Source organism: Apostichopus japonicus, chromosome 17 (assembly GCF_037975245.1).
Source record: "Apostichopus japonicus isolate 1M-3 chromosome 17, ASM3797524v1, whole genome shotgun sequence".
In the NCBI taxonomy this organism is placed as follows: Eukaryota; Metazoa; Echinodermata; class Holothuroidea; order Aspidochirotida; family Stichopodidae; genus Apostichopus; species Apostichopus japonicus.
Genome location: NC_092577.1, coordinates 16684508 through 16699149, shown reverse-complemented (window position 1 = coordinate 16699149; position 14642 = coordinate 16684508). Strand labels below are relative to the sequence as shown.

Genomic DNA, 14642 nt, shown 5'->3' with positions numbered 1-14642 from the left:
TGAAACACAAAAAGAAAGGTTGTGTGGGGCTGCCACTCTACTCTTCTTCCTTGGGAGGGTGTGCATGCTGTTTGAACTTTTGGTTTTGCATTGAGTAGCATATCCATGCTCACTGGTGAATGCAGCCTTTGCTGGCCTTCCAACAGAAGTGGGCTGCACTCCAATTTTGCTTGATGTTTGAAGTCCCCGTGCCTTGACCTTATGTCTACGTCTCAATGCCATGGATGCCCCACTGTACTTACCAAAGGTGTGGAGAGCACTGACCATGTGGCTATGTGTGGTAAGCTTGTTGTAGTTAGTTATGAACTGCTTGACCGCCTGCTCATACTCACCATCCTCCTTTCTGAGCTCTTGTTTGAGTGATTGGAAAGTACTCTCTAATTGTTTTTCAAGGGAGGGAACCGGTGAAATACGCTTGCTTGGCTGACCGAATTGATTACACAGAGACGATTGTGCCCTTAATGATTCAACACAAAGAATCTGGGGGTCTTGCAATTCTCCCATGTGTTGCACAGGTTTTTTTAACAATTGATGAATATTTAGTTGATTTTTGGTATGTTTTACTGTTTTACTTTTAGTAGGCCTAGCTCTCTATACACGGGAGTTACGGGGTCAAAGTAGGGATATGATTCTGAACAAGCGCTCCTACTAGGGCTAGGCTACTACTACTAATAACTCGGCCTAAGTAGTGCTACTACTACTTTACTAGGCATAGTAGTATTACTACTACTAGGTCTAGGCTAGCGCTAGGCTCGATCAAGATCTATCAGTAGCCTATTAGTATTATTAATATATTTATCAGTCGGCATTTCGGGTCTTAGGGCAGGGCACAGCTCAGCCCTCGGGCAGATAAGACCCTTTCAATCATGAACTGATGAAACAAGCCCCTGCACCAGTTTAACCTAGAAGGCTAGATCTAGTAGTAGTGGGTAGTGTACTTAAGACAGTAAAGTTTACTGTCTTTAGGCTACTTGACTTGTAGACATAGACCTATTTCCATTAGTAGAAATTAGGGATTAGCCGAGGTTTTAGGCTAATCTTATACATATCTTAATAACGCAAAGATATACTATATAGTAGTGTTTGCACGGGTTATCCGGGTACCCGCCCGACGCGATACGACCCGGTTCCTAATTTATTACCTGAATCATACGCAAAGTGTTATATAAAAAAAATGGCAAACCGACGGTTAGGCAGATTTCCCATTGACTTAGTGGGGTGTTAGCCTACAATGTGGTCGAAGATAACAGCAATAACGAAGGTACCGTCGGCCCGACGCGATACTACCCGGTTCCTAATTTATTACCCTCGCAGTCCTCGAGTCCTACGCACAGTGTGATTGCTTTTAGAAAAAAAATGCAAACCGATGGTTAGGCAGATTTGTTGTTGACTTAGTGTGTTGTTAAATTGGAATCAGCACAGCTCAAGTACTCCTATTCAAGAGATTGCTTGTTAGCAATCAATGAGCAAGTCAAACAGAACAGGAATTTGTATTATCTACCAAGTGATTTGTTCAAATCAATACGCTCAATGGGTGTTTCTAAGATTAAACCTACAAGGAGAGGAATGAATACAAATAGTCTGCAACCTTGTATCTCTCATCCTATCTCTCATCCTAAAGATAGACTTTCTTTACTGGTATTCGCTCTGAACTGTCAATCTGCAAAGTCTAAATCTACTAGAGGAATCATAACAGATCTTATTGTTGAACATGACATCGATATTTTTGCACTTTGTGAAACCTGGTTTATTGACAATAAAAGTGATGACTTCTAAGTACATTCACTTACTCCTCCTGGCTATGATATCATCAATGTCCCTCGTGGAAATGGAGATCCTCATGGTGGCATTGCAGTCATATACAAAAGGAACCTTATTATTGTTTCCACATCTGAAAATAGAGGCTCTAACATCAAGAGTTTTGAATCTTGTGAGGTTGTTTTCTCGACTGGCACCAAGTGTTTTACTTTTGTTGTCATGTATAGGCCACCCCCATCGGCTAAGAATCAGCTCAACACTGGCATATTCTTCTCACAAGACTATACCATTGCTAAAGGTGACCTCGTTGTTGTTGGAGATCTGAACTTGCACCTGGATGTTGTTAATGACTATGCCACGCTCAATTTCAATGATCTTGCCAAAACACTTGATTTTCAGCAGTTTGTTATCCAACCTACTCATCAATGTGGGCATACACTTGACGTGGTAATATCACGCTCTACTGACAATATTGTGGATACAGTTCGAGTTCTTGATCTTATATCTGATCACCACATTGTTGCTTGCAATCTTAACATCGCAAAACCACCTCCGCTTGTTAAGATAATAACATCAAGGAAATATTGCTCTGTTGATTTGCCTGCGTTCAAGAACGATATATCATCTTCTGATCTAAAAACGGCTTCATCGGAGTCAAACAATGTATGTGATCTTGCTGACAAATATAATAGTGTCATGTCTGATCTCCTCAACAAACATGCACCCCTTAGTACAAAAAGGGTGGTGATTCGTCCAAAGCAGCCTTGGTTTACTAACTCTCTACATTCTGCTAAGCGCAATCGCCGTAAGGCTGAACGAAAGTGGATTTTAAGTCGCTCGCTGATTGACTTTGATAAGTTCAAGAAAGCAAGAAATAGCTATAACATCGAGCTGTACCGATCCAAGTGTACCTTCCTCAACAACAAGATCATGGATTGTGGAAATGATTTCAAGTCCATGTTTCGTACCATAAATGACATTCTTCAGAGAAAGAGACCCACAAAACTACCGGAGCATGTCACATGTCAAAACTGCGATTCTTCCACGCCATCTCCCGTTTCTCACTCTTGGGACACATTTGTTATTGTCAGCGAGGACGATCTTCGTGAGATAATTTCCAAGGCACCAAGCCGCGTCTTGCATTCTTGATCCTTTGCCTTCTTGGATGGTGAAATTGTTGCTCGACTCTCTTCTGCGAACCGTAACAGAAATAGTGAATACTTCGCTTAGATCTGGCGTTGTTCCAGATACCTATAAGGAGGCCAACTTAGACCATAACACGCTGAAGAACTACAGGCCTGTTAGCAACCTTCCCTTCCTATCCAAGGTGCTTGAGCGTGTTGTTGCAAAGCAGCTAACCAACTACATGACCGAGAACAGACTTCATGAGCCACTTCAGTCTGCCTATAAGCAGTTTCACTCAACTGAGACTGCCTTAATCAAGGTTCACAATGACATCTTGTGGGCAATGGAGAGACAGGGAGTAACAATCCTTGTCCTACTTGATTTGAGCAGTGCATTTGACACTATTGACCATGAAGTTCTTATACATCGCTTGGAATATCTGTTGGGTGTACATGGAATTCCGCTTACCTGGTTCAAATCGTACCTGTCTGATCGATCTCATCGTGTCCTTGTTGATGGCAAATTTTCTTCTGTTCAGAACTTGGTGTATGGCGTGCCTCAGGGATCGGTGTTGGGTCCTTTGCTGTTCGCCATTTACATTTTGCCTCTCGGAAATCTTGTTCGCGAATATGGGCTAGATCTGCATATATACGCTGATGATACACAGGTGTATGTTTCGGTTTGCCCAACATCTGAGGAGGGAGTGAAGCAAGCAGTTTCGAAACTTGAAGACTGCCTTTCCAAAGTGCAAGCATGGATGTCAACAAACTTCCTGAAACTCAATGCTGACAAAACTGAGGTTATGGTGATTGGGTTTAGAGCCCAATTGGTTAAGTTCAACCTGCCCTCAGTGACTGTTGCTGGTGTTGATGTTCCCGTCCAGACAAACCCTGTCAGAAATTTAGGGGTTATGTTCGACTCCGGTATGACAATGAGTGCACAGGTCACAACTATTATCAGATCTGCTAACTATCATCTCAATAACATTAGTCGTGCACGCAAAATGCTCACTACTGAGGCAGCCAAGCTAGCTGTGCACATATTAGTTACCTCCAGGTTGGACTACTGCAACAGCCTCTTGATTGGTGTAAACAAATCCCTAATCACTAAACTTCAGAATGTCCAACGCACCTCTGCTCGCATCATTGTCAAGCGTAAGAAGTATGACTCTATCACATCGGAACTCATTGCTCTTCACTGGCTTCCTATACAACAGCGCATTAAATTCAAAGTTCTCCTTCTTGTGTACAAAGCTCACCATAAACAGTCGCCATCCTACATATCTGACTTACTACAGCTGCAAGCACCACGCAGACAGCTTAGATCATATATATCTTCTCCTCACTTTATTGTGCCCAGAACCCGTGCTGTGTCATTTGCAAATCGCTCATTCTCCTGCTATGGACCAAAAGAGTGGAACACTCTTCCAAATCACATCAAGGATGGTCAGACTATTCATATTTTCAAGAAACTGCTCAAATGTTATCTTTTTCAAGAAGTGTATTGTAATTAATTTCATGTAACTGTCTTGAGCGCCTTTGAACAACTTTTGTTGATTTTGGCGCTATATAAATATTTTCTGATTGATTGATTGATTGTTAAGCTACCATGTGGTCGAAGATATCAGCAATAACGAAAGCTTTCCATGGATATCTTGTAACTGCGTCACAATTTCAGCTAATAAACAGATGGCTAGGGTAGATTACCCCCATTGACTTAGTGTGGTGTTAGGCAACAATGTGGTCGAACGTAACAGCAATAACGAAAGTATTCCATGGAGGTCTTATAACTGCGTCACAACTTCAGCAAATAAACAGATGGTTAGGCTTAGCTACATTTCTCATTGACTTTGTGTGGTGTTAGGCTACCATGTGGAAGAAATTGTTATTTATTCATTCGCTTATTTCATACAAGGAAAGGCTGACAAGGAATTTTACGAGATGTTTATGGATTATAGACGGTATAACTAAAAAATAGTAATCGCAAGTGGCTTTTTACTAATCGTTCATTCCAAATGCGATCAAATTGCGCGATCTCGCGGCCAATGCGAACCCTGTGCCTGCATAATAGATAGTAGTAGCAGTAATAAGGGGTTAATCAACGGTCTAGCGTGCGTTACTCTCAGGATTAATGCACGATCGGGGGATAATGCAAGCGATGTACGAGGGCGGAGCGTAGCGGAGCCCGAGTGCATCCAGCGATAGCATTAACACCCGGAGTGCATTAATCATGCGAGTAACGCACGCTAGACCGTTGTTTAACCCCGTTCATTGATACACTACCATTTGTGTGGGGGAAATATCATAACACAAAACATTTTTGGTTACATATAACCAAAGATTTATTAAAGTGATGCCCCGTAAGATAACATTTTAACTAATGTTTGGCAATATTGCGGCCATAAAACTATTTTTGAAAGGTCTCAATAAGAAGGAACTAGAAACAATTACTAGTTGGCTTCATCATATCAATATCCTACAGCTTCTGGTTCCCATAGCAACCATTCTAGGGACAAACATGTACGTACGGTATACAGTCATGCGATAACATAGTGACCTTGTATTGAACAGGTACGGTACGTACCGTACCTACGTATGGTAGCAATTGTATTCATCCGTCGGTAATTTTACCGTGCGTTACTCACAGGATTAACCACGGTCAGCTGACCTGAATGGACCAAACCTAGATAACTTATCCCACTACACTCACAATTACATTCTGACCCCACCTACATGTATGAAGTCTCCCAACAGATTAAGAAATTGAGATTGAGAAAATTGCACAACTATTTTTTTTGGTTCACATCATTTATTTATTGTACAAGTAAATTGTTATTCATTCATACTAAGTAAAGATTCCTAAATCCTATTGGTCCATTCAGGTCAGCTGACCGTGGTTAATCCTGTGAGAAACGCACGGTAAAATTACGGGGTATCACTTGTAACCAAAAATGTTTTGTTTTATGATTTTCCCCCCACAAATGGTAGTGTATCCGGGTGTTAATGCTATCGCTGGATGCACGAGGGCGGAGCATGCATTATCCCCCGATCGTGCATTAATCCTGTGAGTAACGCACGCTAGAACCGTTGATTAACCCCTTATTGTTGTTTGGGCAAGTAAATTATGAACTTTCATGATTTTGCTGCCCTAACAAGTAGGGCAAGTAGAAAATGATGTTTGTGTGGAGGCTTGCATTAGCCATTGAAATATTTAAATCACTTTATGATAAATGCTAGAAAGTGAAAATTGTTTCAAGCACCCTACATTTTTTTTTCTCCATCACTGCATGCACCTGTTTTCATATAACTCATACAATACAATAAATAATGAAACTTATCTCTCTCTCTTTCTTTCTCTTTAAATTGATCTACTGTAGATACTCCCGTAGCAACAGTTCACAGACTCGGATCTATTGGCGATGTGCGAGACCGAACTGTGGTGATACAATCATAACAAACCGCTTCAACGTTAATCATGCAAATCCAGAGATTCGTATTCAAGGACAACCACTTGGGGAACACACCCATGTCCCTGATGATGAACAAATCCGTCGCAGACAATTTGTTGACGAAGCATCTGCATTGGTCAGAAATGATCCAACTCTTACCACAAGGAGGGCATACAACATTGTTATGGATAGAGCACTCCACCAGATATACCCACATTTGTAGAAATCAGAAGCCAGCTGCAACGAGTCCGTTCGGCCCTCTGCCCACCAATTCCTACGCGAATTACTGATGTCCAAATAGACGGCATGTGGGCAGAGTCTTGGAATGGACAAAGGAGACTACTACTTCTAGACAATCAAGCAGGTGTAGCAGTGTTTGCCACGGATGACGAGTTAATCGCTATGCAAGAATCCGAAACATTATATTTCGATGGAACTTTCAGGACGACTCCTCGCCCCTACAGTCAGATCGTTACCATGCATGGGCTGTATAGGAATACACAGTGGATTATCCCATTAGGTATGGCCCTTCTTGGTGGAAAAACACAAGTACACTATGAAGTAATGCTGCAATCTCTCAAGGAAGGTGTCCTTGCTGCAACAGGGAGAAGGCTCGCTCCAAGACAGACGATGACTGACTTTGAGGCAGCATTGATGCAAGCGATTAGAGCTGAGTTTCCTCTAACCAGGCCTTTGGGATGCTACTTCCATTTCTGCAGTAGCCTGTACAGGTAAATTCAACATCTGGGGCTGCAAGTAGAGTACAGGCGGGACGAAGAACTGCAGAACTGTGTTCGTAAAGTGATGTCCATAGGCTATCTTCCGTTGGCTCATGTCAGAGATTCTTTTGAGTAAGTGCACTTCAGAAGTCCGAAAATGGTAGTAGTTTGAGTTTTTGTTTTTGTTTAGAGTGGACTTCAATAAATAAGTTTCTGTAGTAAATAACTTAAATAAAATACATACAATTCAAAATTTTCAGTATGATGTATCAACTTATCTATATCAAAATAGGTTCATTAGCAGCAGAAATTACCCATTAACATCTGATTGGAATCATTGTCAAGGACCAACTTTAATTAAATAATTGAAAATATTCATAAATACAGCACATCTGTAAAGAAAAAAAATCTTTTCAGATGACCTCTCCATTGAAATATTATGTTGACCAAATGTCACATTAAAATGTTGTAATGAAAAATATGGCTGTAATTTAACTGGAGCATGCTATATGCCCTTGTGTGAAAATGGCTGCCCTTTTAATTAATTATCCTTGTATGCATTCTTAAATTCAACCATTCAATCATCATTGAATTGTTCATATTGACATACTGTACAGGGTTTTTGATAATTAACTTCAAATTTGAAGGACCAGAACTGTACTATCCCCTATATTTAGGTTAAAAACATTTGTTTGAGTACAAAAAATAGCATATAACGAGAACAAATTATGGTAGAGTCATTGATTTAACAGAAAAGGAGGCTAGAGCAGTGATACTTTACTTTTTATAAAAAGAGCTATGCAAAAGGCAAATTCAATTGCTGGATTGTTCTTCCTTTTTCTTTCTTTCTAGGAACCTACGCACGGACCCAGAGACAGAGCGACTGGAAGCGCAGTATGCGCCACTTACCCAATTCCTAGCCAACTTCCAGGAGACATATATGGTGGGCAATATGTTCCCACCACAGACGTGGAATGTACACAACCGTGACATGACATGTAGAACGAAAAATGCAGTGGAAAGTAGGTTGTGCATGCAACATAATGTACTTGCCCAGTGTGTAACAATGGGCAGAATTTTAATGAATGGTACTGTACATCTTTATATAGTCCAGACTACCATGTAAAAAAAAACGACTGTGAAGACACTTCTACCACAGTATATGTAAAATAGTACACTAATACTGTATCTGAGCAATTTCAGTGTGTTTGCAGTGAGTTGGTTTTCACACTGAAAATGCTCCAATTTCACACTGTGGTCAACACTGAAACATAGTGTGTTCACACTGTAGCACTCTGATCTTTTAGGTAGTGTTTACCATTTGACAGTTTCAGGCCTGTTAAATTTCACTAGGAGTAGCCCATTTGCTACCTTAGATATTGTCATTGTTTGTTTTCATTACAGCATTACAGGCTCATAGCCAGGGTTTTAGAAGGGGGAGGGGGTGCCTAATTTACCAAAACACTAGTTAGTCTTGCAAGCAGGGGAGAGGGTGGGGTGTGGTGAAGGTCTATATGAAAATGTTTTGTAAGCGGGGAGGGGGGGTCAACAAGAGCGAAGTGGACCTTTCTGAATTGGGATCGAGGGGGATGTGTAGTCACCCAACGCACGCACCCCCCAGTCATTCCTGAATTGGCATCAGAACAGTAATATCCAGGCATTAATCTTTAATACTGTGACAGAAATACAGGTTGCCGTTTGTCCTTTATGTGCCTAAAATAATTCCAACTTTGGAATATTAATTATCTTTACGTCGTAATCTTAATGAGGCCCTGGATGGGACCATAATACCTCCCCGCCCCCCTTCCGCAATTGTCCATGAAGATTTCACCCCACCGCAGCTCTGACTTTTTTTACGACATTTTCAAAAAATGGACATTTTTACCACATTTTCAAAAAATGGATTATTTTCCAAAAAATAATTCCCTTAACCTTTAGTCCTTGAGTGTCAGCCTGAAAATTGTCTTTTCATTATTGGTGGACAAAACATGGGAATTATAAATACTAATATTTCCTTAAAAGAGATAAAAATTGGTATTACTGTTGAGGAACCTATAAAGTGCTTAGATTTTGGGGTCATGATTTATAAGATGAAAAGTCACTAGAGTACTGTATGCAAACTGGCATACAACCTGTTAATTATAATTATACAGTTCACCATCACTAAGGTGCAGACATATATTTTGCATGCACGCAGTTCATTGAAAGTACTTTTTTTTCAGGTTTCCACAGCAGATGGAATAGAGAGGTCGGCCAAGCTCATCCATCTCTCTGGACGATCGTGCGACGCATGAAAAAGGAAGGGAAAAGGACGGAGGTGGCTATCGAGAAGGCTATGCGTGGCGACCAGCCTCCCAAAATCAAGAGAATGTGGGGGCGAATGGAGCGGCGTATCTCCAGACTACGCAAAAGTCTGCAAGACGGTGGGCACAACATGGCCGAATTCTGGGCTGCTGTGCTATATGCTACCCATGACTTCTAAGAAAACTTGTGCCTTGCCCAGACATCCAGGGTTCTCTATTTTTTTTAAACTTATCTTTGCCTTTTGAGTATTGTAACGTACATAATAAATGACACCTAGGGCCCTAAGGCGGGCCCCTGGATGCTCACATGACGGTAATCTAATACCTAAAACCGTAAGCTTCCGGGGGCTCCTCCCCCTGGACCCAACGCCAATTAGTGTTCTGCCAGTGTCACAAATAAGGTATACAAATATGCTCATCTGACCCTAATTAAATGCCCATACGCCCTGAGCTTCCGGGGGCTCCGCCGCTTGACCCCCGCCGGGTATTTCCCCTAGACCCCACGCCGTTTTACCCTAAGCTCTACCTGATCATAAATACTTCAGCCCCCCCCCCCTTTGAAAACGTTCAGCAGAGCCTGCATGTAAGAGTGGTGGTGATGCGGATTTCTTTTTTCTGCCCCCCCCCAAAAAAAATTTTTCGGCTCATTACGCCACTGCTTTAGTGTCACCATTACGTACCAATATTTGGCTCGCACAATTTCAAATTTGCCCCCCCCCCCCGAAGAAATCCTGGATCCGCGCCTGCATGCCCATGCTAACTCTATAGTCCCTAATCATAACTGTTCTTGAGCATTACAAGCCCCCCCCCCCCTCAACTGAGAGTCAAATGAGAGAAGAAACCACCTCAGCTCCCCCCCCCCCCCCGAAAATAAATATAAATGTCAGAAAATTTGTTTTTTCCCTTATGGTATTTTCTTTTTTATTTTGGTTTGGCTATTAAAAGTAATTGATTCTTTATATTTCGTGTGTGAACCTTTACGCATGTATACATGGACTTGACTAACTATTACATGTATTTTCTGTGTTATCATGTCTCGAATTAATCAATGTTTAACTTTTTCTGAACTTGCATGCATATTTATGTTTACATTCCGTATTTTTGCTATGTTTGTTCTGTATTTATCATTATATCCTGCCTCCTTGTTGCTCCCATCCCAAAATAAAATATAAAAAAAAGTCTCTCGGCATTTTTTAGTTTTATTTTGTTACACTATACAGACCTTATCAGACCTCCTTACCTATCACCACCACCCTCACTCCCCCAACAACGAAAAAGACAAATGTTTGGTTCATATTCGAATTGCATTTATCTATTTGTACGCTGCATGACGCAAAAACCTTCAAGGTCCGAAAGTATTCAAGCTCCCTACCCCCTCCCCCCAAACAAAACACAATTCTAAGGCCCCCCTCTGGGCAGTAACTATAAATGCATGGTCCAGTCCAACCCCGCTTTATTATTTGTAGGTCCATAAGTCCTACTAAGAGCTACTTTCTACAAAAACATTGTCGTATAAACAATTACTAATTTCTGAAATAGCAAACTCAGTCCTTGATAATGGGCCTGCTTGGCTTACTTGATGTCTCAGTGGTGCAGCCTGGATAAGATTAGTCGGGGGCAGGGTGGTGGGGCAAGATTTGCAACTAGGAGGACAAATTACGATGGGATTATATGTGTGTTATGTTTTACTTTTTTCTCGTCACCACATGTGTGCGGGGGATGTCTTTATATAATTATCAAAGATAAAAGGTAAAATATAACTACTTTAAAAAGAGACAAATATTCAGGGCCATGTTGTCGCCCCTCCCACAGCTATGCCATAGCCGTGGGGGTGTCTTCCATCAAATATTTCCCTTTGTAATTATTATTATATTATGAATAGCGACCCTCATTTCGTATTATGAAAAGCGACCCTCTTCTCGTTTTATGAATAGCGGTCCTTATAAGTACTGACCCCTAATGTAAATTATGAATAGCGACCCTCAACATGAATTATGAATAACGACCCTCACCTCATGTTATGAATAGCGGTCCTTAGGAATAACGGTCCTTATTTCTTTATGAATAGTGACCCTCTTCTCCCATTATGAATAGCGGCTAGTACGGGAAGTTGCACATTATGAATAGCGGTACTTATGAATACCGGTCCTTAGCGACCAGACCCCCTGGTGAAATGTTGTCGTTTAGCAAACGCCGCTATGCCACTGCTTTGCGACAGGCGGACCGCTGGTGGAATTTTTACTAGGGGGTGTATAATGTTACGAATGTGATGTGTATATTTTTCACATACATTTGGCCATACCATTTGTTGACCACATCATTGAAGGAATGGAAACTCGCTTTTCAGGTACAGTAGGCTACATTAATAATTCAAAGTAAATAATCAAGTTATTATAAATTATGTTTCACTTTTAGCCTAGTTCCCGGTTATCAGATAGTATCTTACACTTCTAATAAAATAAATGATCGTGCCCAAAGGGAAATGTATTCATTTATCAGAATAAGAACAAATAAGAGATACTGAATTCCTATTGATGAATTCTTAATATTATCGTATCTCATCACAAAATAATGATGTTTTCAATCTATTTTAGATCTTGCAGTGAAAAGTACAGAAGCGATGGGACTGGAACCAACGGTCCTACTAGATTATTCTTCACCACCACCAAGCACCCGCATACTCGAAGAGGCATACTCGAATGACCTACCTTCGTCAGAGCTCCTAGATATGGAAGTTAGTATGTGGAAGGTTTCTGGTCTGGACCCAGCAGATGTACCATCCACATTGAAATTTTTTCCTCTTCTTCTTTTTATCGAAATCCCATATATTTCATGTTCTTAAAACCAAGATATTGAACTATTTGTAAACATAAAATCTTAAAAAAAGTCGTGCCCAACTTGTACGGGCATGCTCTACTGTACATAATGATAGTAGGCCCTAATGTAGACTAGATATGACCCCACAGCCACAAGTGTCATGGAGTTCTCTCTTTTACAAAATAATGAATAGTTAAAGGTACTAATGAAACAGGATGAGAATATATTGATGACCTGGGAAATAATGTAGGCTACTTTGCTAAATATCTGGCAGTAATTTAAAATTTCAAACAGTAATTTTAATGTTTTTTCCTCCAACAAATAAGACATTTCTTAAAAAATATAGCACTATTTTGCACTATTATAGCACTATTCAACAAATATAGCACTATTTTGCATCAAAGCACCCTTCTTCATACACAAAAATCGCAGGGGACACCCCTCCCCAGGACATGGATAAAAACCTATCACTTGAGGAGAACCATAGGCGTAGATCGGGGGGGGGGGGATATATTCCCGCAATATTTGACTAGGGGAGGATAACCCATGTAATCACCCTCTCCCAATATTATGGATACACATCCAGTACCCTTTCAAAATGTGGTAATTACTTCGGAAACAAAGACATCTTCATAAGTCTCTTCTTTCTATCACAATTTACTCTAGTCCAGTGTTGCTATTCTTGGTGAAATTTCACCCAATTGGATGCAATTGGTCTGAATTTATTAACGAAAGGTAAATCGCTCGTGAAATGGTGAAATTTGACCAGTTAACTTCGCCTGGCAAGTGCCATTTCCGATGATCTGGGAGGTATATTTGGCCCAACTAATTGGTATTTTTGGCCCAACTAATTTTGGGATTTTTTTTACCATGCACTCAGTCCGATTAGAGTTACAAAGAAAGCACTGCTGCTATGAGCAGAAACGATCGATACTCTCAGTGCAGGAAGTTATTATACTGTAGTGATTTACCGAGTTCGACCTACTGATTCGTGAAGAAAGTGTTTCCCCACCTATGGCTGTTTACAACATCGTAACTACAACTATCGGAATACAAGTACCATCAGTATACACCTTGTCAAATTGGTAGGCCATGAGCCTATCCTAGGCCTACATCGCAAAACATCAACCAAGGGCCCAAAACAAACTTTCAAGAAAGAAAAACTTTTACTTTTTGTTGAAGTTGTCCCTTCCTAACAAAATTCGATGTTGATTATTTAAGAAATTTATGGTATATTAAACAAGGTCTTAAATGCAACCTCTTGGTAAAAACTGTTTCCGTTTGTACATTCTCTTTATTCGCCCGTATCGAGCACTGAGTTACGACCAAGTCACGCAGTTACATGAAAAGCCTAGCCTAGCATGTGTGAAGTAGCGTTATGTGCAGCGCGTTCGAATATGGAAGTGATTCTAGCATATCTCTCTCCGCCTAGCGCTAGTTTCCGTCAAGAAAGGAGTCCGTGGCTTCGGCCTTAATTATATTTAGCCGATCAGTATGTACTGCGCTTGCTGCTTAGTATATGTGCACTGAACATAATTTTATCAAACAGAGGGCAAGCAGATCGAACCTCGTTAAAAATGAATAATACTGTACGCGTGCTTCGCATCGTCGGCATCAATTTTGTCTGGGTGTTTAATAGCGATAACTTTTAGAAAGCCATTTATAGCGTCCGAATTGACTAGCACAAAAGTTTTCGCCAGAGAATTGTGTTTATGTACAACATTCTGTATCCTTTTAAACAACTACAAAAGAGCAAGTCTTCATCGTGCTGTCGTTGATTGTCAGTATGTCGAATTTCTATAAAGAACAGAGTGGTTTTATGCACAGGCCAGGGGGACCCGACGCCACGGGCAGGATTTCTGGTGCAATGACCCCTCCCCCTTATGCTTTTATCATAGCGATACGACTTTCAAAAACAATTAAGTTGATATGTTATTATACTACTTTGTAACTTAAGGAGTTTAAGACAGTGACCTCTGGTGAAACTTTTACTGGCAAACCTGAAAAAAAATCAGGGTAAATTGTTCAAAACCTGAAACGAGTAACATGGTAATCTTTAAAGCTCAATTGCGGTGAGATAAATTAAGGAGCTGCTATTGTTTACTTTTCAAATGGACTAATAGGATATCGAAGACACAGACCAGCGAACAATATATGCCTTATAATATTATGGACAGAAATAAGTCAATACTACACATACAATAGGTAAAAGAAAAAATATGTATGTAACATTAGTTGGCATAGCCGTACGACACAGCAGCTATTTGTCCCTAGACTACTAGAGCTAGCTAGTCTTCGTCCTTCTGACCTACATCTGTCATTGATTGCAACACGGAGTTAACCGAAAGCTTCGGTTGTTCGTGTGCAACCTTTGAACTCTAGCTCTGCCTGCCTTAGAATGGCTTTGATCTTTGAACAGTCCAACTGGACTTTGGTTACTTTTCCCACACCCGTTACATCATGTCATCCGAG

The 14642-nt window shown here is 40.7% G+C and overlaps 1 long non-coding RNA gene across 1 annotated transcript; it reads left to right on the top strand.

The window, feature by feature from the left end:
• The first annotated feature begins 5994 nt into the window (after positions 1-5994).
• On the top strand, positions 5995-9897 carry LOC139984895 (uncharacterized). The gene is made up of 3 exons (XR_011799224.1): positions 5995-7182; positions 7903-8072; positions 9273-9897. It is a non-coding gene; the product is annotated as an uncharacterized lncRNA (long non-coding RNA).
• Positions 9898-14642: the final 4745 nt, after the last annotated feature.